Here is a 26,353-nt window from a genome sequence, read left to right as displayed (position 1 = left end):
AAAACTGATGACTTTTCCAATGCTTGTTTTCTTTGCAGGTGCCACAAGTGGCAGATTAAAACTCTGAGGGCCCAATATCAGACACTCCATTTCCTGTCACTTTGCCACGAGTGACTTTAATGCTGGCTTTACTCGTCTGAGTGTTCAGGGTGGGAGTACCTGGGTGTTCCCAGCAGCTTCTTTTTTTCAGACCCTGGTGCACCAATCGCACGCACAAATCAGCACAGAGCACTATTTCCTCTCTTCGCCCACTGGAGAGTGGAAAGGCCTGTGGCCCTCCAAAGGTGCTTCCTGAGCCCATGGGTGTGCCGCTTACACAGCAGACAGTTTATCGATCCTCGGTGTAGCAGAGCCACAGGCAGCCGGCTCCGAAGTTTTTCCTTCGTCCTTCTGCACCCTTTTTTCATTTACTGGGATGCCAAGAGGAAATGAGGGCTAGGCTGCTTTTTCTCCAGCATTGAATCTTTCATTAATTCACATGCTTTGAATATTCCCTGTCGCCAGGCTGGGAAACCTCTGTAACCTCAGATTACATTGTATAATAAAGAAAAATGTGCTCAATTTTGTAGTCTATTACTGCCATTTTGGGTTTATTCAGCCCCAGTCAATGGGACGTTGAATATCTAGCTACACCGTGGCGGACATCCTCTGATTCTAACCGCATGTCGTGCTAAGGAGTCCTCTTACCCATTTTCTCCTGAGAGAAAACAGTTATCCAGTTAAGAAAACTTCAGCTTGAGAAAACATCAGTACAACTTATCCAGGTGCAAGAACTTCAGCCTGATTCTTAAATCAGATAAATGAAGTGGGACTAAAATGGAAGGAAAATCCCCAAATTCTCTCTTTAAACCATGTGAGACCTGTAGCATAAAAAATGTGTATGAGGGGGAAAAACATACGGAGTGCATCTATTGCCCGCTATTCCAATCAAGCAACCGAAAGATTGTGAAATATGTCCCACTTTCAGTGCCAAAACCTTAAGAGATAGGCAGAGGTGGCTGGTGTGTTGGCTGAATGAGGGCAAGTACCCTCCTTCTGAGGCAGTGTCCTCAAAAGAGTGTGGCAGTTAGGGTCACTTAAAAACCCACAGCTCATAAAAGAGCCAGATCTCAGGCGAGACCACCATCCTTTGCTAAAAAGTAGAGGCCAGAAAAGTCAGGCCTCACTACACGTCGAAGGCACATTCAACGACGATACCATAGGCAACAGGCATTGACTGCACAACATTGCTTCAAACTTGATGCTGAAGCATCCGTCGATGGTCCATAAACCCTTGCATGCGGCCAGGACGGCATCTCAGTCATCGATAACATCTCTGTCGATGACAGCGGCCGCTTCAAAGCCAACTACTCCGTCAACAACAAAATCTGTCGGCGACAACATCTGGTACTCGCTCAGCGGCTCTGTCTGCCTCACACCACCCACGGGAAGAATAGCGTCCTCGTCGACAGTACATGGAATGTTGCTGACGGCACTACCCACGCATTCGTCACAATGACAAAATCTCCTTTTACCATTCCGTTGATGACAACCTCATCGTCGATCCATAAAAAGTCTGCGTCGACCAGTGCTCCCTATAATATTTAGAGGTGGGAGTATTTTACTCCATATTTTTAAACTTTGAGAGTGAATGTGATTTCAAGAGAATAAAAATGACTTTTCTCCTTTGCAAGAGAGTATCCAGCCGATGTGTGCAAAAACTGTATGGAAATCATTATCATGCAGCAGCATTCTGCATTGTGCTAGAATACACCTTTCATTATTTCTCTAAGGTCTGGCCACTTGATCTTTCCTGTATATATTTAAATGTTGAAACCACAAAAACCCAGTCAATTACATAGTAAATCACACATGAATAGTATTGTGTGTTTTGAGGTTCAATGGCAGAATTGTCTTTTGATGTTTAATGAAAGTCCTCCTTTCCTGGAGCTATTACTACCTAATCGTATGCCAATGTTAGGATACAACACTGCAGAGAGGTAAGGACTCTGTGCTAAATTCTATACATATTCTCATGGTGAAATGGTTATTTAGAACTGTACATAGAACATATTTATCACAATTATCACCAAGCCGAAGCTGGTACTCCTTTATTGACCTCGAAAGGATGAAAGGCTGAGTTGGCCCTGCAGGGATTCGAATCTGCAACCTACAGATCACGCGCAGATCGCAGCAACAAGCGCTCAACCGGCTGAGCTATATTATTGGCTAACATCCTTCAGAGGTCAGTAAACTGAGTATCGACTGAGATATAATAATCACATTGCCTAGATGTTGGACGAACCATGTCTAAAGCGCTACATAGAGTTTAATACCTATCTGGATTATCACAGGAACAGGGTTTTCTGAGTTTCTATTTCAATTACAAATGTAACTTTCATTTGTTTATTTTTGAAAAGCGCTTGCACTTCCTGGAGAGTCAGGTTTTGGATGTTTTAATTGTAGTCTTGAAGATTTGAGAGTCTATAACACATGTGATTGGTGCAATGACAATCACAAACCATTGAGCAAAGACTGTGTTGCCACTGACCATTTATAGTAATGTACCCCATTGACTGCAAGGTTGAATGGGTGTAAACTAGACCATGCATACTCATCATTTTACACACTATTTTTATAATTAGAGTGTAAATGAAATTATAAGTGTAAAACGTATCTCTGCCTCCGCATGATAATGCACACAGCACAGGAACTCTGAAAAATACAATTGTGCAATACTGGTTTGCTTTCACTGGAGAAAAAAACATAATTTGTTCTCAATTGCAACTTAGTTTTCCATCTTATTAATTTTACAATCCTAAACTGCTAGAAAAATAAATATACACCATGCTTCTGTTTGCTCCATGGGCACCTACACACAACACAACAGAAGCTGAATGGAAAGAAACCATTCCTTTTATCACAGTATGCAGTTTATTTTTTTTAAATGCTTGAGAGAAATACATTCTCTTTCAGAGGCTTTTCTCCATGGCTTGCAATTACATCTATGTAGATAAAAATCAAAATAAGCGTTCTGGTTTCTGTCAAGTTACCTGACCTCGGCAATGCCCCCTGCTCTAAACTTGTGAGTAAATGTACACAGGAAAATAATAAAGCTGTCATATTTACAAGATTTTCACGTGTAAAAAGGCCCGGTACGAACCTTATCTGGAGGCCTGGCGTCAACTGGCTCATCCTCAGGGACAAAACAGATACTGCCATCGGAATCTAGCAAAAAGACACTGGCCCTCATTACAACACCGGCACCAAACCATGGCGCTATTAGCACCATGGTTGGTGCCGGTGTTGTAACAAGTCCGCCATGGTGAAATGGGGAAATACCGCCCCATTCCAAAGTTGGCGGGCAGTATTTCCCCATTTCACCATGGCCCTTGCCCATTCCCATTTTTGCCCCATAGGGCCCAATGGGAATGGGGAAGGCGGCAATTACGATACCGCAAATTGCAGTACCGTAATTGCCTGCAAGGTCCCTTTGCGGGTTCCTACTTTATCGGCTGGTCCAGACCAGCCGTTCAGGTCGGGTCCCGCAAAGGGAACCTTGTAGTAAGGCAATAAGTGGTTAACGGCGCTGCAGCCTTTTACAGCGCTGTTAACCACTTAGCGCCTGGATCGTAATGAGGCCCACTGTCAACTCAGGCAGCCCAGTTAACGCAAAAGTCGTCGGTCACATGAAGTTCACTGTCTATGACACAAAAATCTGCATCGTCGACACAGTAGCACTCAACAAAACAAAAAACGGTCAAAACCATCACAGGAACAACAGGAAAAAGAGAAAACTAGGGGAAAACCTGCTCAGCAGTAACCCGCAGAGAATATCCCTGCAGAAAATGTCTGCAAAGAGGCAATTGAAATAGTTCTGAAAGACACAGCTCGCAGCGACACAGGGGAGCCACCAATAATTCTTAAAATCTCAATAGCATCACTTCTACAACCTGTGCCAGTAAAAACCACGGAACAAGTGAAATACACCATAAAACAGAAGGTCACCTTCGCTGTCACCAGTCTCCCCCATCTTGCCGAAACAAAATCTGGAACATCGGATGGATTCAGAATTTGTTCAGGATCCGACATACAGCCTTCGCTAAAGCCAGTGGCCTCACAACAAAATAAGGAATTGATGAATCCTCAAATTCTCCTGTCTCAACAGTTGCTAACTTTTCTCCACACATTAGTAGCGCCGCTGGACAAATGGTTACCGCTCAGGCAAGAGCAACCAACACCACAGCTGCAACCATTATACTTGTCTGAAGTGCTGGGCCCTTCTGGTCTAAGTCATTCTACACGCACAACGACAGCGCATATTCCAAGTTTGCCAAATGGGTCAGAGCGCAGAAGAACAAGGACCCCGCATTGGAGATCACATTCTTCTTTTAAGAAGACACAAAAGTCAAGGTGACCATCCCCAACAAGGTCGCTGATAAGACATTACAACTCGCCAACACAGTCACAGGATTCCCCACAGGGTTCCCCAATAAGGCCTCCTGCTTCCCCGTGTAAGGAGTAAGAAGAAGGGAAGGCAAGCTACCAGCAACAGACACGGATGCAGATGCAGGTGATACGGATTCGACTTCATCCCATTCCATACCACAGGATGACTGGGACAACAGGGATGCAGGCGTAGATCCCATCCCAGATGAACCACTGAGGCAACCACCACCTGATGAAGTAGGAGCTTTTCATGAAATGATAGTGAAAGCATGCAAATAATTTGGATTGACACCTTCAGAGCAACTGTTTCCTTTTTGATCTGATGCAGAAAAAGGGATTTGGGTATAATCATTTTCTAGCTGGTGTTGGGTTATGTTTTTTTTCAACCTGAGTTTACATAAGTACCCTGGGGAGGGATCATACTGTTCAATATTAGGTTTGCAGCAAGCTCAGCTAACGGCCCTAAGGTGAAGCAACAGCTGTTAAGGACTGAGGGCACATACTGGTTGCCATTTCCATACCCATCACCTCCCTACCCCCAGTGTACAAGTTTTTAGCACCCAGCAGGTGTGCTGAGGCAAAAGAGTACAGCTTTGCCAGAGGAAAAAGCAGTGGTGCTCTGCAGTGTTGCTAATAGAATACAGGATGCGAGAGACTCAACATCAGGAAGACAACAAGGGCCGTGTTTAGGCACCCTATTCCTGAAGGCGGACAGGCCGTTGGAGGATGAAGGGTTGAAGTTGTGCTCCAGACAGAGGAGGGAACCAAAGCAAGGTGAAACTGAGGGGTCAGTCTGGAACAGACCAATGGGGACAAATGGGTGTAGTGCAGGAACAGTTGGTATGGCCAGCTACATGGATGACGAAATTCTACAGACAATAAAAGATTAGCGCCCGCAATTCCCCCTTCGTGATTGGCTGGGATGCACCTAGAGTTCTTAAACGGCTGTTAGATATGCTTAGTAGCATTAATAAAAAAAAAGAAGCTAGTGAGCGGGAAAGCGGCATCCAAATACTTTTCTTTTAATGCTTTTATGATGGCAACTTAACCTGCCAACTTTGTAATTTATCTTTACTGAAAGGAGCGTGCGTTCAGCAAGAAATTAAGCTAATGACACTGTAATTGTCAGGTCAAGGCTGTAGCACACAGTTGCCAACATTTTTGTTTATTGGTTTGTTCCCTCGACGCTTCTCAAGATTGACAAAGACTTTTCTCAGAAACGTGTTTGCAGCTTCCGGATAGCGGTCCAGCAATAAGAACCACGAAAAGAGGAAGCGGTTCATGTGAAAGAAAAAAATATACAAATGACTGGCAGGCACTCCACACCGAAGGCTGCACTGAAACACAAAGCCCTTTCAAATGCTGCTTCCCCAGCGCTGCTCTGTACAATGGTTAGCGCCCCTGCCTATTGTTTCATCAGGGCCAGAAGTTATTTCAGTCCAGACTCCATTCGGAAACCCAGTCTAGTTCCAGTCTCCAGTAGATACATTTGTGACATTTTAGCAACCTTGCTCCCAGGGATCTCAGTTTTACAGGGAATTGATTTTCGTTGTTTTGTTCTTTTTATTTTGCAAGGCGTTTACAGTGCAGGGACAGTTGAGAACACAAAAGGAACGAAGGAAGAACGCAAATGAGCGGGACTGCGTGCAAGCTTTTATGTGTGTGCGGATACTAGTGTGTAAAATGTCATCAAATTATATGTTCACAGTCAGGAATTGTATTTCTTAGCTGTTATTACCGACGTCTTTAGTGTAAATGTTTCACCTCTAGATATGAAACGGTGGGTCCTATCTGCTGATCCTATTTCTGCAGAAAGTAATGGGGTCTAAGATGAAATCCGTGAAGCAATAAAAGGGCTGCATACAATTTTTGTTTATTAGTAATATCACTTTTCATTTGGCATTAAATGCCGGAGTCCTCTCTCTGTGAACGTGTAATGTTATTGTTACCCAACTTAATGCTACTAAATTTATAGAATGTGGGAATATGTAGTACAATGTCGCCAACAAGTCACACCCGTGTTCGCCATACTGAGCACAGAGGTCCCGGTAAAGCACATAACTTGCTCAGTTGCCTCAGCCGATCCAGTTGAGAAAACTTCATATCAAACGGCATGCCCTTCCTGGAGCCTTCCAAAAACAATACACATAACTTGACCAAATCACGCTCATACACCCTTCCCAACTCATCTAATTTACTAAAGGGACACCTTAGCACCCAGGTCTCCCTGCATGTTTGTTGCTAGACAATCTTTCCATCTCTATTTTAAATATAGACTCTATTTTGTCCACGTTCAGGGAGTTATTTTAATAATATTTTGAATGGCTACGTTGCTCCCACAAGCTCCTCATATCATGAAATTGCTCTAGGTTCAGACGAGGCTCAGAAATGTTCAAACCGCCACCAGGGTTGTTGAGCAGCCCCAGCCGTTCTCCATCACTGGGCCGTGCCACTATGTGGCGCCAGAAGTTCCTGTGTCCCTTTATATCAGTTCCTTTTTTCCTTTACTACAGATGCCATAGGAACGAAGCCCTGCGTCTATTTCCTGGTGCACCTTGCTATCTAGGAGACACCCAAGCACTCTGCTGCCTGGGGTTGTAGCATGACATCAATGTCTGTGTGGCCTGCCAATCCAAGCACCTTGAAGAATGTTAGAGATAACGTGTCAAAGCTTTAAAAGCTGGCTTCAGTAAGTAGTCCTATTCCCTGCTTGAGTAGGTTAAACCCAGCCACCTGCAGCACTTGGCCCCCAGGCACTTCTTGGGTTGGGAAAAAGTTGAAAAAGAGACCAGGCTTGTGGAGCAAGTCGTGTTCCTCAAGGCGCAAATCTTCCTCGTAATCTTTTGCTTTGAGGAAGTCCTGGAAACAGACTCCCGATACAGTAGCCGAAACCAGTTTTGAAGAAAATGGACAAGGACATTCCCGACTCTGCAGTCTCTTCCGCCTCATTGGACTGGAAAGTTTTCGGCCCGTATTTTAACAGGCCCTGTTACCAGCATCTGTGTCCAAAGCTCTGGTGGATCTGGTTCCCTCTTCTTTTTCAGTGAACAGTGATGCAATTACAAACGACTGACACTGTGTTTCTTCGGGTCCCAGCATCCTACATAACTGCATCTGACCGTATTGGATCCTTCACCTCTATCGACTCCCCTGAAGTCCGCGTTGGTGCATCTCTGTCCAGCTCCTGCGGCACTGCATTTACTTGGCGGTCCTCATTCTCCTCCAGTGCAGCTTGGTAATTATAGTTACTAAAAGGTGTTCACATGCAGGCTTGACCCTCTTTAGAAAAAATAAACATAAGTGGTGTCTAAACTGCCCTTTTCTTGGCATGATAAATATAACTTGATCATGTTGGGGAACTGTGACCCTGATCTTGAAGACTTTGCTACTTGTCTTGCGGAGGCCAACAAATTAAATACCACCCCTGATGTTGACATTTTGTTTTCTTTGCCCGGCCCTCCTGATGGTGTTTACGAAGGTCATGGCCAGGGCATACAACTCCTTGGGGCCAGCTACCCTTACAGCTGAAAGAAGCATCCAAATTCTCACTGACATCTTGGAACATGATTCAAAAGCTGACACCCTTATCACATAAAGTTGGGCGTTGATAGAGACCATTCTGTTAAAAAAAAAAGAAAAATCCAAAAGAAAATTTGCACGAAAAAACGGAGCGTTTAAGAGCCACCTTTCACTGTTAAAAAATAGAAGTGAGAAAAAAAGTCACGGGCCCCTGCGCAGGCTGCACAGTCTACGGACAGCGCGGTAGTCTGTGGACTTAAAACAAAACAGGGCGTGGTACAATTGGAATGATTGCAATTGTTTTGTGCTCAAAAAGCTGGCTCTTAAAGAACCGTTTTTTTTTTTTTTTAGCTTTTATATATATTTTTAACATTTTTAGTTTTACAAACTGAACAAAAAAAATTTCACTCATTTTCATTATTTCTTCTCACTTTCACAAAAACTGCTTCAAAGCATTTTTAATGTTTTCCACAAAAATCTGATTACCCACATCAGTTAAATGGACACCATCTCACCGAAAAATGTTGCCCTATCAAACTTAATGTTCTCATTATGGAATGATGTCATCCCAACATCACAAACAAAAGCACACACAGCTTTATTGATGTTGCACCCCGCTTTTTCCATTTTACGACCAAGTGAACTGGAACGCATCCACATCTGTCTTTGAGCAATTCGTGAAAAAATGATTTTGGAATTGGGCAACATTTCCTTCAACTTTCCCAATGTCTCCTTCATTGAAAACTGTAATGAGATTTCAGTCACGGTCCCCAAACTGCTACCACAACAATTAATGATAATAATGTGTGACTGCTTCAATTCAACCATATTTGCACAACATGGGAGCAAGTGTACCCACTTCATGCCATGCAATCTGTCCCACAGCACTTCCAATTCAGGGAATCCAAGATATTTGGCTATTCCACAATGCTCAGCATACACCTGCACCAAGTGGACCCAAGAGTTCCCCAAAATCCAAACACTCTGCCTGCTGAAAGACATTGCCATGGCCATTTTCAATTCTCTCACAACTCCTACTAACAAAACTCCTGCTAAGCTCTCTTCCTGTACGCCACACCCAGGAAACCTGATTGGTTGATCTTCCGATGCCCGTGGACACCTCGACTGTCCACGGCCTCTGCAGTCCCATTTCCATGCCAGGTAGTACCAAAAGAACCAAATGTGGAACGTGCCGTCGGTGGTGTCCGCGGACAGATCGTCCAATTTAATGGGGCAGGTAAGGAAATTAAACACAATGTTAGTTATTTAATCTTTAGTGGTGGCTCTGAAAAGAACCGTTTTCTTATTTTTTTTAACAGGGTTTTTAAACATCTTTCTTTTAGAATTTTTTTGTTGTTGCTTTGCTTACAAGAATCTCTTCAAATACCTACTGAAACAATCTTGCTTGGCTGTGCTTCAATCCTCCTAACATTGGTGATGAGGATTGGCAAATAGGAGAGCGCAGAGGTCACGCAGCAGATCCTGAGGGAAGATCGAAACGACAGCTTGGTCCCAACCAGCATAGCATCAGGTGAGGGAGGGGTGCGTCCCGTGGCACAGCAGCACCATGGAGGAAGAAAGGCAACACTAACGGCAGAGCAGTGCTAGCCCACATTTTTTTAAAAAAAGGGGCAACGTGAACGCCGGATGTTACTCTCGCGAGTGCCTCCCCCTCATCAATGACGATAGCGTGAGCGTTGCCAAGACAACACCACGCACTCGGGTGCCCTCCCTTCACAAGCCGGCCTAACAAACGTTGACAAGAAAGAAAACAGCAGCTGATTGAAGCAGCGTCCTACAAAAGAAAAACCAGGGACAGATACCTGATAACTATCATTAACAGCACACATCAGTTTCTCGCAAGGAGCACCTTAAAAGGAACACTGCAGTAGGAAAAAAGGAACATTGTCTGCTTCCAGCAAACTTAGAATTAGAGGAATAGTGCTTAGAACATAAAGAAACAAAGATTGTCCTTGCAAAAACATGGCCACCGCAGCTATACCATTCCTAGCTGAACCAGGAACATCCCAATAAGATGGGAGAGGTGGAAGGTGATGTTCCAAAGATTAGTTGTGGCCATGGGCAGAGACAAGTTCAACGCCTCCAGGAAACGAGCACTGTTACTTCATAATTTGGGCCCAGAGGGCCGCAGTGTCTTTAACAGCCTTCCAGAACCTCATGGAGAAGGAGCGGGGGACTTTGATGAATTTATGTTGGCTATTAAAAAAATGGAGGAACATTTTGAGCCAAAAAAGAACATAACATTCGAGAGACCTACATTCTTTCAAAGAACACAAGATCCTGTGGAACCGGTGGAAGGGTAGGAGGCTGTACTGAGGGCACTGAGCCACACACTTTAACAAATTCCCTAATCCGGGATCAGCTGGTGAGGTGCACCAACAACCCCAGGGTGCAACAAAATTTTCTGGCAAACGATTGGACCCTAGAAATAGCTATAGAGCTCACCAGAGGTATTGAGCAAACAACGCAGTACATGAAAGAGATGAAGGTAGAAAAGTACAGCCAAGAGGTATTTGCAGTGAGTGGAAAAAAGGGGCGCTGGCACAAGGAAGGAGTGGTCCAGGTACAAATGCTTCAGATGTGGAAATGCAAGACCTGCATCAACGAGTGTGTTCTGCCCGGCGAGGAATGCTGAGTGCATCAAGTGTAGATGTAGTGGTTACTTTGCACAAATGTGTAAGTAGAACACTATTAATGCAGTAGAGTACAGACAAAGTCAACAAGAAATAAGGGCAACTCCTGAAAGGGGGGGGGGAGGAAAACATTGGCACGTATTTGAAATAACAGCAGTGTCTGTAGGGATGGAAGGTCCAGTGGACATTTTTCACATTGATGGTTACAGTGTGTCAATGAAGTTAGACAGCACTTCGTCATGGACAATTATATCGAAGGAGCCATTCACAGAAACACTGTCAAGGGGAGTGCAAGAGTTAGCACCACCTCATATCCAACCGTGTGGTTATGGCGAGACAGAGATTGAAGTAGTAGGGAAGTTCCAAGGACTTATTGGCTATAAAGGAAGGGAGTGTACAGCGAACATCCTGGTAGCAAAAAAGGGATCTTCCATGCTAGGATGGGAGGAGAAAAAGAACCTAGGGGTTTGCATACAGGTAAGTGCACCCATTCTGGTGACGATAGCAGAAGTGGACGACAATTGGCCTCAGAATTCCCTATGGTGTTCACAGAGAATTTGGGAAAGCTAAGGGATTTTGACAATGCAGACAAGATCACAACCATTAGTGCATAAAGTACAACCCGTTCACCACCAGATGAAGGAACATCTACAGAAGGAACTTGACGAACGCCTGCAGAGAGGAGTGATAGAGCAGGTTCATGGTATGGAGTGGTTATCGCTGTTAGGGCTTGTAGCAAAGAGCAATGGGAAGATTTGCTTATGCGTCGACTTGAGAGAACTTAATAAGAATATTTTATTTGAGAGACACCCCTTGCCAGTAATATACGAAGTGTTAGCAATGTTGGGAGAAGCAAGTTGGTTTACAGTGATGGATTTGTCCGCTGCCTACCACCAAGTACCTTTATCAGAAGGGTGTCAATATGTTACAGCATTCATTACGCCAGTTGGGACTTTTAAATACCTTAGAATACCCTTTGGGTTGGCATCAGCCGCAGCTGTTTTTCAGCATGTGATGTAGATAGTTTTGGAGGGTGTCAGCAATGCGATTGTGTTTCAAGACAACATTCTCATTTTTGCCAATTGTGTTGAACAACATGACAGGGTAATGAGGAATTTGTTAAAAAGGTTGAGTGAGGCAAGGCTTACAGTGCAGTGCAGCAAATGTAAGATTGAAGAGTGTGGGTGGACGTGTCAGTGGAAGAATAAAAAATAATCCATTTAAGTTTAAACATTTCCTTTGTGATGGATTACACATTTGATGCTGGTATTGGGTATTAGGATAGTAGTTCTTTAGTTCAGTTTAATAAAAAAGAGTTTTCCACTGTCATGTTTCAAGTTGTGATGGTCGGGCAGTTATGTTAATTTGTTGTTGATTCTTTTCTAAGGGGAAAGATGTGTTGTGTTATTTTAAAGTGTTCCAGAACCATTGGTTCACTATTGGTTCTGGGGCACAGTGGCGTTGAGTGGAGGAGGCCAGCAGAGGCGCTTGCCGCTCTCTGCCCTCTCCTTTACATAAAATACCTACTTACCCAATCTTGCTTGGTCGTGCTTCAATCCTCCTAACACTAATCCCCACAGTCCCCTTTCCATATCAGGCATCCACAAAAGACCCAGATGTAGCATGTGCGTCTGCGGTGTCCGCGGACCCCGTAACATGGAGGCTGCCCTTCTACCCGTTCAACTTTCATGTTCCCAACACTCTTTGAAAGCAGGCAACAAAGGAGTCACACATCCATCCACCAATCACATCCAAAACATCTACACCTAACCATGTCATCTCACCTCAACACTTCAAATGTACACTTGAACTCTCAGAGTATATATCGCCTGTTAAGGAATCTGCATCAAACTCTACTCTTCAACTGTCTTAAGATTTGTAATTCCAGATTCAACAGGCTCTGCATCTAACAAAACATAGTACAGGTATGCCTATAAGTAATTTTTTCAACACCTTCATAAATATATATACAGGTTGCTTCTACTTACCTTGTAATAAGCTTCTCAATCAACATATTCTCTTTTGCAACCACTGTACCAAATGCCATGTTTGACAACATTCAGCACAGTTACTTACAATGCTGCACATGTAAAAATCTTTCTTTTTAAAAGCATTTCCATGAAACGAACAAAATGCATATGTGCATTTATAGCCACACTGTGTGCTACATCTTAAAAACAAAAAAAAGGAAAAGCATCTTCAAAATATTTCTACAACATTTTATAATGGCACTTGCTAAGTCGAAGTTGTATATGCTGGCTGTACATTTATACCAACCGGCATAACCCATTCTGATCTATAGGTGGTTATAAATGATGTCTTTTTTCTCTGCACTCAGTTACTTGTAATACCGCTTCTGCCATTACACATCTTGCACTACAACTCCCAGAATGTAAACAACCAAACACCAGACTACACTAGACGAATTCAAGTATAACATTTATATGGAATAGAAAATACTGTGTGTTTAAAACAATTTATTTTTAGGCCCATTTGAATTAAAATTGAAAAAATTCATATATGCTTTTCAAACAGCACTGTGTATTACTTCTCTAGAAAAGAAACAAAAAGCAGAGGCAAAACATTTCCACAACATTTTTAAGTGCCATTTATTGTGTGCAGATTTTGGGCTTGATTTATGGAACGTTTTCCTATGGGATTGCGCCATTATAAAATACTTGCATAAATAAGGCCCTTACCATCTTGACAGTAGATGCATACTTGCTAATATAACCCGTTCCAATCGACAGGTGCTTACCCAGTCCTATTTCTTTCTCTACATTCTAGGACTTGAAGTCCAACTTTTCTAATAAAAAAACTGCAACTACAACTCCCAGAACGCAAAGCAAAAAAACAAGACCCCATAGGCACCTACATATTGCAACACATCATGTTTGCAAGTATGCATCCACTGCCAACATATGAAACCTCTACACACCAAGTACCCCTTAAACATGTTATACAAATCTTATTCTCCACTTTTATTTTACAAAACCTTTCCGCACATAGCTGCTATAAATGCTTGTATGCATTTTTTATCTTTCATAAAAAAGCTCCTAAAAACAAACCTTTTTACACTGTCATCAGTTTCCATTTGTCATTTCATATTAATGTCACACTTTCCAACCTCACTTATTACAACCCTTGCTCTGTCACCATTATCAACCTGCTTACACATATGTATGTACTGGCAAAGTATTTATAAACGACACTTCACCTTACATATAAGTACTTTTCTTTTCCAACCTCTACTATAAGCCACCAAACACTGCCGCAACAATAATCCATCATTACATTACCACTAGTCCACAGGCTCCCTATTTGTTAATTATACTGCAACACATTACAAATACATTGCACCATAAACACAGCATGCATTAAAGTAAACTACACACACACCATTTCCTTACACCCATTGTTCCCCTTTCCTTCTAATCTCCCAACCAGCACTACTCCTACTTCAATTATTCTAACACAGTTCACATACTTCACTGGACTATCCAAAACACAACTTTACTAACTCTATTTCCCAACAACTCCTCCTACATTCATAAATAACCTCTCTTACTGAAAGTACTTCACTATTACCATATATATATATACCCACTAACATTCTTTTATAATTACAGGAAAAAAGAAAATGACTGAAGACACGAACCAGAAGAAGATTACTCTTCACACCCTACAGAGTAAGTACATTACTATACTATTAATCTCTTTATTATGGTACCAATGCACTTTTGCTATATATTAACCTACAGTATTCCTTTCAAAACATCAACATTTATTATACTCTTACTCATTACATTTCAGTATGCACACTCTTTCCATTCCCATCTAAATAACTTCATTATAAAACCCACTACTCTCCTAAAAACATCATAATGTCCCTACCTATTCATTCACACCCCACTTTGTTACTCACTACTCCAAGCCCTTCACACTACTACACACACAGTAGCTCTTACAACCTTCCTACCCACAACTATCATTCCATTACACAATCACACAGCCCTGTATTCATCTCTACCATCGCATTCACACATCCATTCACAATACATCCATATATATTCCACAACTTTCAAGCCCACACTTTGTTTTCCAATTGACAGGACATAATGCCTACTAACAAGTAACTCCATAGAAAACAAAGATAAAATAGAGCAGGCAAGAATAAAAACAAGCCATATATTCATCCACCTATAAAACAATTTATAGAAAATATTCAAACAAAACTGCTAACATCACTCAACAAACTAATCCAGCAACCACTAAAAAAAGTAAAGCCTCTCTTCCAAAAACTAAAAATAATGTTTAAACAAAAGCACACCTACGAATAAACCTAACCCTACATCTAACAAGGGTAACGTAGCCCCAGTAAAGCATGCCATAAAATGTATTTTAGAGTACTTCACAATCTTATGAAAACAGCTGAAAAGTCACGCTCTACCCTTAAAAGTTACAGCAGAAGACTAATCCTCGAAGCTCTAATTGACAGCGCATTTCTGATAAAAAAGAAAGTTGTTTATATTAATTTTTAACAACATGACCACTAACTAAATTAATCAGTAAATTACAAAAAGTACTTTTAAACATGCACAAGGTCAATATAGATACCTTTTGAAACTTCTGTGCTTATTAACAAGACCAAAAAAAGCAATTGCCATACACAGTAATAACCGAGGGTATGAAATGGTAGGAGACCCCATTATGGCACAAGAAACTCTTATAGAAAATACGTCCCCAACAAACTGTCCACCAACTGTTCCTTTCGCCAAACAAACTGTCCAGTGTTCAAATGGGCATGCAGCTCAATGTGCAACGTAAGCCAGCAATCATTCAAATCTTTAGGACAATTCCTCAATCAGTATGTAAAACAAAAAGACAAAAGTAGAATAAAAACTTTACAAACCATGGATTCCTGTCCAGTGCGCAACTACACTAGACTGCGAGGACATTCATTAGTCTGCATTTCAGGAACTGCTTGCAAAAGCACCGTCCACCACATCAAACTGTTAGCAACACACTATTCCACTATATAGAATCTTGTGCAGAGCCGATACTATGCTAAAAGTCCTGCTTTACAACTGCAACATTTAAATAAAATACTTCTACATGGAACAGCCAAAGTAATACTTAAACAAATACAGCGCATCCAAAGTAAATATTTTGGAAGTGAAGATCACTTAGAAAATTCGTTAACTTTAGAAACCATGAGTGAAAACCTTACGAACTCCAACCTCCTAACAAACACACACAAAAAAGAAATAGCAAAGTTTCAAAACACATCTGCTGAAATACCAGAACAATTATGTGTCTGTTGTCGCAGGACGTTTTATAAAAAAGAGCACAAAGATATGGCCTGCAGAATAGAGGACAATGAGGAATCCGTATGGTTCCAATTAGCTTTATATTTAACTACAGAAAATAAATACAAAATAACTGACCCCTCAATAGTTTGCACATACTGCAATACAAAGCTGGACAATAACCAAATGCCATCATGTGCTGTCACTAATAACTTAGAAATATTCCCACTTTCAAAGACTCTCCAACACTTAATTTATATGAGAGCATTATAATCCAAACAGTACACCCATTTCAAGCTCTAATAAGTCTTCAACCCAAAACAGCCAAGTTGCCTCCTTCTGAGTTACTAAAAGACATTTGTGGCAAAGTAGTATATTTGCCATTAGATCTTAAAGAAAATGTACAAACTCTGGGAATACAACGGCCAATAGATCAATCTTTGATTATTCTAGATAATGGTGAACCAACAAAAGACGAAAAAGTTAGCAACAACTAGTCAACTTAAATAAGGTTAGACAAGCCCTACAATATCTTAAAGCAACCAATGAATACTACGAAGATATAAACATAGAGGAGATCTTAACAGCAACCACCCAATTAATTGAGGATTCACCACCAACTGGCCAATTTGAACATGTAGATACTACTGGAGCCACCATTTTGGACCAGTATACAATGCACCCACTGCCCTCCAAAGACATCATAGACGATGCATTAGAAACATAGCAAATGCGTCAAGTCAAAGGATCTCCAATGTGCATATGGGATAAAAGTGTTGAAGCATGCTCTTTTCCTCTCCTCTTTCCAACAGGAAAAGGAGGAAGATATGATGAAAGACCCACACAAATTAGTACATCAGAATATCGCTCTTTACAAATGTATTCTGAAGACCTCCGATTCAGACAAAACGTAGAATACATTTCTACCTCCTGTTTGAAAGTGAACGAGCAACTCTGTTATGGAGTTGCACACATATTAAAAACAGGCTCCAATATTTTAAACCTGCCCGCTACCCAACTGCTTCAAAAGATAAAAGGCAAAGATGAAGTTTGGCAGTCAAGTATCACAAATCTGTTGGCAAACATGCGTGATACAAAAGAATACTAGTTCTGATGTCACGCTGATGTACGTTGTATGCTAAGGAACCTAGGCCCACCCACATGGTTTGTTACATTAAGTTGTGCAGAATATGCATGGGATGACTTGTCCGACTTCTTACGCGTAGCAAAGCAAAATAAAGAATAAATAGATATGAAAACACTCTGTTCTCTTGACCCAGTCAATGTGTCAAGGTACTTTCACCATTGCTTTATTGCCATGCTGCACTTAATCTGCAATAAATGTACCCCTCACCTCAGAGAAGTGGAACAGTACTTTTGGAGAAAAGAACATCAATCTAGAGGAGCACCACACATCCACATTCATTTGTGGATAAAAGATGCTTTGAAATCTGCCAATGACAGTGATGCCACTGTTTTAAAATGTATAGAAAAATACATAACTTGCAACATTCCTTCAGAAACTACACATAGTGACCTACGTACACAAATCTTACGCTTCCAAAAATATGAGTGTGGCAAATACTGCAGACAGAGATCTAAAAACAAAGGGAAATACTATACCAAATGTCGCTTTGGCTTCCCTAGAACAGTTTGCGCAAAAGGACAAGTAAATAGCTTCATGTCCTCTGTTAGACATAGTGTAAAAGGCAAATCGCCTATAAACACATACAACATTAAAAGGAATGAAACATCCAAGTATCTCAATGGTTACAATTCTATCATGGCCCTCTTGTGGAATGCAAATATAGACATACAATACATTGCAGATATGTCACAGCCTCACCAAAGCTGAGAAAACAGAGCTAAAATACCTCTGGGATGACCTATCATCATTGGATAAAACACTGTCACAAAAATTGTAAAGCTTCGGTATAAAAATGCTCTCCCATAGAGAATGCGGGTGCTATGAAGTTGCAGACTGTTTAACAGGTACAGCTGTATATAGCAAATCTGAACACATTGTCTGGCTAAACCTTGGGCCAACGTCATCAAGTACTCAAATCCTACCAAGAGATATAAACAATAGCCACAAATGATCCCAACAGCCAGGGCATTTTAAAAACAATTCACTGGACACATAATATCCAAATGGAAGTACTGCTTTGGAAAACATGTGCCTGTACCGCATAGCCCAAAACTGCTCCTACAAAAATAATGTCAAACCAGATGAGACAACTGGCAAATATGTAGTCTCAACTTGTGAAGGAAGCCTAGTCAAACTTAACCAAACCCAGCCTAATTAATCACATGAAATTATCATTTAAAACTCTACAAGATAGGGAACTTTATGACATAGCCCTACTACAGCTTTTTAAACCATGGAGAAAAGCAGAATTATTAAGTAACCATGACTCATTTGAAACTGAATTCAATGCAAATGAAAGCAGTATAACAAATGTCATTTTCAAACAATATAAATAAATGTTGGGCAATGAACGCCAACAAGAGGAAGACATTGAAGCTGAACTAGATAAAGACACTCCTGAAGTCAGTTAACCTTCCTTTACAGGAAGCCAATTGTTTCAACCTATACAAAGAGCCCTATATCATCTTTTCTCCACTTCCCCACCCTTTCCATCCCCTATTTCCAACAAATGAACCAAAATGTGTTTTCCAGACTTTTTTGTCACTGATCTGTCCGCGGTCAGTTGCGGCTGTCCGCGGATCCAACGTGGCAGGCGTTTTGGAAAATATGACTCGCCTCACGTTTTCTTATTGACCAATCGGTAGGCTCGCCCGATGTCCATGGAACTCACGTCGCCGTCTGAACCAATCGGAGGCCCGCCCGTGGACCGAACAGGGAAGTGAGTCCGCGGACCAAACCCAGATATCACAAATTAATTTTTACCTACACTTGGGCCATTTTAAAAAAGAACTACTGGACTACTGGACGGATTTACACCAAATTTACAAAAGCATGCTTTCGGGACCAAGCTGTCGCTCCTGCCTCAAATTTGGTGAAAATTCCGGTCCGCGGTTTGGGCTGTAGATGTGAGATAAACTTTTATTTTGATTGCCCTATGGAAATAAAATACATTTTGGGACCCCCATATATCTTTGCCCCCCCTTGATGAAACCTCACCAACCGTTGCAGAATCAATCTGACGGGGCCATATACTTCTTTTGCAAAGTTTGGTAAGGATTCGTCCATGGGGGGCAAAGTTATAAGCCACCCAAAAAGTGCTCTTCCTATGGGTTGAGCAACTTTTAACCATAACTACAGGCCCGCTACCGTAGGCCCTGTAAAATATATTAGTCTTTTTTTTATTGAAGTCCCTTACCACCATGCAGGTGTTTAATTGGAAAAAAACACATGTATCTTGTGCAACAATTCGGCACCACACCCTATTTCCTCAAATCCATTTTCTCTGTTAATGACCATGACATCAACAACAGGCAAACGGACTTCGGAAAGTACGGCATGGTACAACGCCACACTGCAAGGTCATATTTTTTTTTAAAAAAATTGAACATCCCTAGCACCAAGCATTTGCTAAGGGTGTTTAATTTGAAAAAAAGCACACTTATCTTGTGTCACACCGACCTACTTCCTTATTTTCTCTGTGGATGACCATTACATTATCAGCAGAGAAACAGCCTTGGAAAGTACGGCACAGCACAGTGCCACACCGCAGGGTATTTTTATTTTATTTTTTTCAACACTCTTGGCACCATGTAGGGGCTCAGGGGGGTTAATCGGAGAAAAATAAAACGCACTTGGCTTGCAGCACACTTCAGTGCCACGCCCTGCTTCCTCCAATCAATTTTTTCTGTTAATGACCATAACACCATCAACAAAGAAACCAATTTCAAATATGTCACAGCATAACACCAAAGTCCTATTTCTTTTTTTTTTAATGAAACCCCCTTAGCACCATGCAGGTGCCAAGGGTGTTTAATTAGGAAAAAAACACACCTAACGTACGGCACACCTCAGCACCATGCCCTAGTTTCTGAAATCCATTTTCTCAGACTGTGACTGTATCAACAAATAAACATTTTTCAGAAAATACGGCTCAGAAAATATGGCACAGCACAACGCTATACTGTAATTTCTCCAGCATGGGGTCTGGCATGGATTCACATGCTCATGAATATTCCCCGTCGTCAGGCTGGGAATCCTCGGTAAAGAAAAAACCAGAATCAGTTTCGTTTCTGATCTGATCTGTCTTTCGTAGTAGTAACCAATCACTGATCTCTAAGTCATACTGACCACAGCCAATGACTGCCCTCTACCTAAGCCCCGCCTCTGGCAGCCATCTTCAGATTTTTACCGCACGTTCAAGTGTTGGGATCCTCGTGCTATTGCTCTCGAGCGTTAGTGCTATTTTTTCACGTTTTTTTTCGGTCAAAAGAGCCTCAAGCTCCACCGTTTCTTCATCCGATCAACGGGGACCCGTGTCGGATTCGTCTACGCCCCTCAAGGGTGAAGATTTCGTCGAGCCACGCTTTTGGAGGACTCCAGAAGTTTCTCAGGCCCATCTCGGACATGGCCCAGGAGAAGGGAAGCTCGACGCCCGGAAAGCTGCTCAGGGTCTGCCCTGGATGCCAGGTTCAGAATGTCTTTAAGGAGGACGAACACTCCTTTTGTCTGTACTGCCTACATGAGGACAAGACGCACATGGAGAAGGACTGTGCGTTTTGCGGCAATATGTCGGAGCGGACCATGAAGGACCGCCATCAACGTCTCGCCAACTGGCTGGAGGGGAAGAGCCCGTCAGGCGAGAAAAAGAAGAAGAAATCCGAGCGGTCTTCTAAGACCTTTGAGGACGCCCCGGCGACGGGGGTCCAACACAAGGCCAAGCACCGCGAGTACGCTGGCACCGGGAGCGCCGAACGGTCGGGCTCTACGGGCGCCAAGCATGGCGCACCCTCCCCGGCACCATCAACCACGAGCCAACGCTCTGGTTCGGGTAAGAGGAAGGCTGAGCACCCGGCGAAGCTCCTGGAGAGGCTCCGGTCGAGCTCGAAGGCCCCATCGGAGGGAGAGCGAGGCAGTGACCCTCCCCCCAAGGAGAAGGCGGTGAGCGCACCTAAGGTGGTGAAAGCCTTAATCCATCCGGCAAAGGCCTCTATCGAGACAGACGCGGCGGCCCTAACTCAGCCTGTATTGCTACACCAGTGGTGGCGACCTCGGGGCTCAGAGTCTCCCTGCCACCGCGGAGGGAGTCCTCTTTTATGCCCATCGACAGGACCCCCGTGAAACCTCCGACGGAGAAGAAAAAGGGGGGCCAGGGGGTCGTCATGGATCAGGCCTCAACCTCTGAGGAAGAGCTGATCGAAGTCTTAAGCCACGGCGTTGGCGTGGAAGACCAGCCCGTCGGGAGGGACCCCGACATGGGAGACGACGATAACGTCGAGGGTGCCGACGGGGCCCCTGACCGCCCGTCGGAATCCCCTCAACCAGCGCCGCAAGACAACTCGGCGGCCATTTTGTTGGCTATACAGTCATTATGCTCGGAGATAAGGACGAGACTGCCGTTACCACCAGCGGAGGAACCGCTCCCGACGGGGGACCCGGAGCCAGGCCCTTCTGGGAGCCCTCCCCCTAAGAGAAGAAGGATTCATCCTCCACTTCCTTTTCAGCCATCGCGCCCTGTTCAACCCTCCTCCCCGTCCACGACTCGTGGGGATGATACGGGGACTGACACGGCCGCGACGGGTACGGACGACGAGGTTTACGACGAGGATCTGCCGTTGTCACCTCCCACACGGGCTTCCCCGCCCGACGAGTTTGGATCGTTTCACTCCATGATCGCCAGGACATCCGAGCTTTTCCAGCTCTGCCCGGAAGAGAAGAAGAAGGAAGGTTTCCTTTATCAACGGCGCGAGGCCAAGAGGAAGACGATCCTCTCCGTACCTCTACTGGATGATATTTGGGATGAGGGCCTCGCCCTCCTCAAGAACCCATCCACGACGTCGGCTAGAAGGGATCGGTACGAGAAGTACCGGGTCCCGAAAGCGGCCCCCTTGTGCCTTCGGGCACAGCCGACCCCGGACTCGGTCGTCTCCGCGGCGGCCAGGAAGAAAGCGGGGGGGCGCTGCCTCTACGTCGACCTCCCCGCCGGACGGCGAGGGAAAGAAATTAGATACGATGGGACGCAGGGTCATCTCGTCTGCAGCGACGACGATTAAGGCGGCCAACGCCTTGGCTATCGTAGCCCGCTATGACAGGGAGTTGTGGTACAAACTGGCCCCCCTGCTGGACTTCCTACCGGACGACAAGAGGGCGGATGCCCTAGAGATCTTGCAGGAAGGAGAGGTGGCGTCGGACCACGCCATTACGATTGCGATGGACATCGCTGACACTGGATTTCACCAGTTGGGCAACGGCGTGTGCCTTAGGCGGCGTGGATGGCTCAAGGCTACTGACTTCCGTCAGGACGTGCAGACCAGGGTCTTGGACATGCCGTTCGACGGAAACAACCTGTTTGGGAAAACAGTCGACGATTCCCTTCAAGCCATCAAGGCGGACACGGAGACGGCCCGGGCTCTTGGGGTTCTCCAGCAACGGCGGCCGCCCTTTCGGAGCGGCGGAGGCAAACAGGGTGCCTCCAAAGGTTCCGGCGGCGGATTTTCCACCTACCGCCAAGCGGCCCGTTCGTCGTCGCAGGAAGCTTATAGGGGACGAGGCAAGTCAGGCGGACCCTGCCGTTGTCGCCAAGGAGGTCAAGGCGGCAAAGCCTCGTCGAAGCAGGACTGAACCGGCCGTGGGGTCGGGCCCCCACCGAAGCACCCCGGTGGGAGGCCGGCTGGCGAGCTTCGTCAGCGTGTGGGAGTCCATCTCCACCGACCGTTAGGTGCTGGATGCCCTAGCCCAGGGTCACGCGCTCGAGTTTCTAAAGAGGTGCCCGCGCGTACCCCCTGTGGTCAGGAAAGAACATCACGTCCCTCAACTTCTCTTGGAGGTAAAGGCGATGCTCAGCAAGGGCGCCATCAAGCTCGTCCCAAAGAGGCTTTGGGGCTCCGGAGTTTACTCAAGATACTTCCTCGTGAAGAAGAAGATGGGAGGATGGCGTCCCATCCTGGACCTACGACGACTGAACAAATTCATCAAGGCACAGAAGTTCCGGATGGTCACCCTCCAACACGTCCTGGGTCAGCTGGAGGAGGGCGATTTCCTGTCGTCGTTGGATTTGGAGGATGCCTACTTCCATATCCCCATCCTAAAGGGACACCGAAAGTTTCTCAGGTTCGCGGTCCAAGGGCGTCACTATCAGTTCAGAGCCCTTCCCTTCGGACTGAGGTCGGCACCCAGGGTGTTCACTAAGTGCCTCGCACTGGTGGCGGCGCAGCTGCGCCGAGAGGGGATCCACGTCTACCCCTACCTGGACGACTGGCTCATCCGAGCGAAGACGAAGGAGCTCGCCGTGAAGCACAGGGCAAGGACCGTCCAACTTCTCACGGACCTGGGATTCTCCATAAACTACGCCAAGTCCCACCTGGTGCCCGCGCAAGACGCACTGTTTCTGGGAGCGAAGCTCGACACAGTGTCGCTTCTGGCCTATCCGTCGGAGGAAAGGACGAGGGCCATTCTGGGCAAGGTGCAGCGGATGCTGGTTGCGGACGTGGCCAGAGTGAGGTCCATCAAGTCCCTCCTTGGAATGATGTCTTCTTGCATTTACCTCATCCCCCTGTGCAGGCTCCGGATGCGCCCGTTGCAGGAGTTCCTGGACGCGCGCTGGATCCAGACGACGGGCAGCTTCGAGGAGAGGATCACACTCGACGAGAGTTTCCGACGAGCGATCCGGTGGTGGGGCACCGGCGCGCATCAGACGGCGGGCATGGACTTCCAGACCCCCGGCCACCAGGAGACAGTGACCACGGATGCCTCCCTGGAAGGGTGGGGAGCGCCCACCGAAAAATCTGCATGCGAGAGGCCTTTGGCTCCCGACGGAGAAGTCCCTCCATATCAACGTCCCGGAGCTCCGTGCAGTGTTTTGGGCCCTCAGGTCCTTCCTTCCGTCCCTCAAGGGCAAGGTGGTGAGGATCTTCACCGACAACACCACCACCATGTTCTACATCAGGAAACAGGGCGGAACCAGGTCCCCAGCCCTGTCCAGGGAGGCGCAGGATCTGTGGCATTGGGCTGTCGCCCAAGGGATGTTTCTGGTGCCGTTTCATCTGGCAGGGATAAAAAACACCATCGCCGACTCACTCAGCAGGGAGCTGCGCTCGTGCCACGAGTGGGAACTACAACAGGATCTAGTGGAACGCCTCTTCCGACGGTGGGGCACACCCCAGATCGATCTGTTCGCGATGGCGACGAACTCCAAGTGCCGGAGGTTCGCCAGCAGCTTTCCCCAGCCGAGGAGCATGGGCGATGCTTTCTCATTCCCCTGGGAGGGCCTGTTTCTATACGCGTTCCCTCCATTGCCATTGCTGATCCGGCTCATCAAACAGCTCAAGAGGTCACGGTGCAGGATGATCCTCGTCGCACCTGTGTGGCCGAGGCAGATATGGTTCCCGGACCTTCTGGACTTGTCAGCGTCCCCGTCAATCAAGCTGCCAGTGGACGCAGATCTTCTCTCCAGGGAAGGAGGCGCCATCCTCCATCACGACCTGAAGTCGCTGAACTTGCAGGCCTGGCTCCTGCAGCGTTAGAGTTTTGGAGGATACGACATACCGGCCGACTGCAGAGAGGTTCTTGCAAAGGCCAGGGCGTCCTCAACTCTTAAATGCTACGGACACAAATGGAAGAGGTTCTCTGTCTGGTGCCGAGCACAGAAGATTAACCCTCTACGGATTACGGCTCCCCAAGTACTGCCGTACCTACTGACGCTGGCCAAGGCTGGACTGGCGCACGCGTCCATCAAGATTCATCTTGCTGCGATCTCCCGATACACCAGAAGCACGGGGCGGACCTCCTTGTGGTCTCATCGTCTGGTGAAAGAGTTCATGAAGGGACTGTTCAGATCGTTCCCGCCGGTGAAGGCTCCGGCCCCGGCGTGGGAGCTCAACCTGGTGCTGACCAAGCTCATGGGACCTCCGTTCGAGCCTCTGCACTCGGCTCCGTTGAAGTTCTTGTCGTGGAAAACAGCGTTTCTTGTGGCCATCACCTCTGCACGACGGGTGGGAGAGATCCAGGCCCTTTCCTGCAAGGCCCCGTACTTGACTTTTCACGACACGAGGGTAGTGCTCAGGACGCACCCCTCCTTCATGCCCAAGGTGCCGTCGGACTTCCACCTCAACGAACCCTTGGTGTTGCCTGTTTTCTTCCCGTCGCCTTCGTCGCCTGCTGAAAGGACTTTGCACTCGCTGGATGTGGCTAGAGCGCTGAAGTTCTACGTGGACCGCACGAAGTGTTTTCGGAAGACGTCACAACTCTTTGTGAACTTTGGACCTGTCAATCAGGGGAAGGCTTTCTCGAAGGCTCCCATTTCCAGATGGCTCTCCGGCTGTATCATGTACTGTCATCGGTTGGCAAACCGACCGCTGCCTGGCCGTCCGAGAGCCCATTCCACCAGAGCGATCGCAGCTACCACGGCGTTCCTATCTGGTGTGCCCTTGCTGGACATCTGCAGGGCTGCTACGTGGAGGTCGACGCACACCTTCACGAAATTCTACTGCGTCGATCGGGATTCCAGGGAGGAGTCCAGGGTCGGCCAAGCAGTGCTGCGCAACCTGTTCGCCTAAGGTGAGCCTGGTGAGGAGGTAAGATTGCTTAATGTTGAGTTTGATGTAATGCTTAATGTTGAGCCTTTGCCACCTCCCGTGGTTGTGCATGTGTGTACTGCTATGTATTCTTTATTCATGAGCATGTGAATCCATGCCAGACCCCATGCTGGAGAAGGAACAAGTTACTTACCTGTAACTGTTGTTCTCCAGCATGGGTCTGGCATGGATTCACATGCGAACCCTCCCGCCTACCCCTCTGCGGCTCTTCACTTGGTCATACTGCCACTTCACGTGCTACCAAATCTGAAGATGGCTGCCAGAGGCGGGGCTTAGGTAGAGGGCAGTCATTGGCTGTGGTCAGTATGACGCAGAGACCAGTGATTGGTTACTACTACGAGAGACAGATCAGAAACGAAACTGATTCTGGTTTTTTCTTTACCGAGGATTCCCAGCCTGACGACGGGGAATATTCATGAGCATGTGAATCCATGCCAGACCCATGCTGGAGAACAACAGTTACAGGTAAGTAACTTGTTCCATAATTATTTTTAATTACACACTATTTGCACTATGTAGAGAAGACATCCCACATTCCAAGCATCCTGGTTGGCTAGCGCCCCCTTCCATGAACGTAATGAACGTAATGAAACATTGTGGCAACACCACAGCCTAATCCGTTCTTTTTTATATAAATATAAACATCACAAAGTTATGTAAGCACCATCCACTCCTAATATATAAGTATACAATCTAAATTGAGAA

At 45.4% G+C, this 26,353-nt stretch overlaps 1 protein-coding gene across 11 annotated transcripts in view; it reads left to right on the top strand.

Annotated features, from left to right (window-relative positions):
- COA1 (cytochrome c oxidase assembly factor 1) overlaps positions 1-26,353 on the top strand; it is an 813,838-nt gene that overhangs the window by 190,023 nt on the left and 597,462 nt on the right. For 2 of the 11 annotated variants that reach the window (XM_069613319.1, XM_069613315.1), the window contains exon 3: positions 14,231-14,290. The exons of the other annotated variants lie outside the window; for them this stretch is intronic. The gene's annotated coding sequence lies outside the window, so the exon portion shown is untranslated. The remainder of the gene's footprint in view (positions 1-14,230; positions 14,291-26,353) is intronic. 11 annotated transcript variants of the gene reach the window in all.

This window comes from Ambystoma mexicanum, chromosome 5p (assembly GCF_040938575.1).
Source record: "Ambystoma mexicanum isolate Mex_15411 chromosome 5p, UKY_AmexF1_1, whole genome shotgun sequence".
NCBI lineage: Eukaryota > Metazoa > Chordata > Amphibia > Caudata > Ambystomatidae > Ambystoma > Ambystoma mexicanum.
The sequence above is the reverse complement of the archived record's forward strand: the minus strand, read 5'-3'. Positions and strand labels throughout refer to the sequence as shown.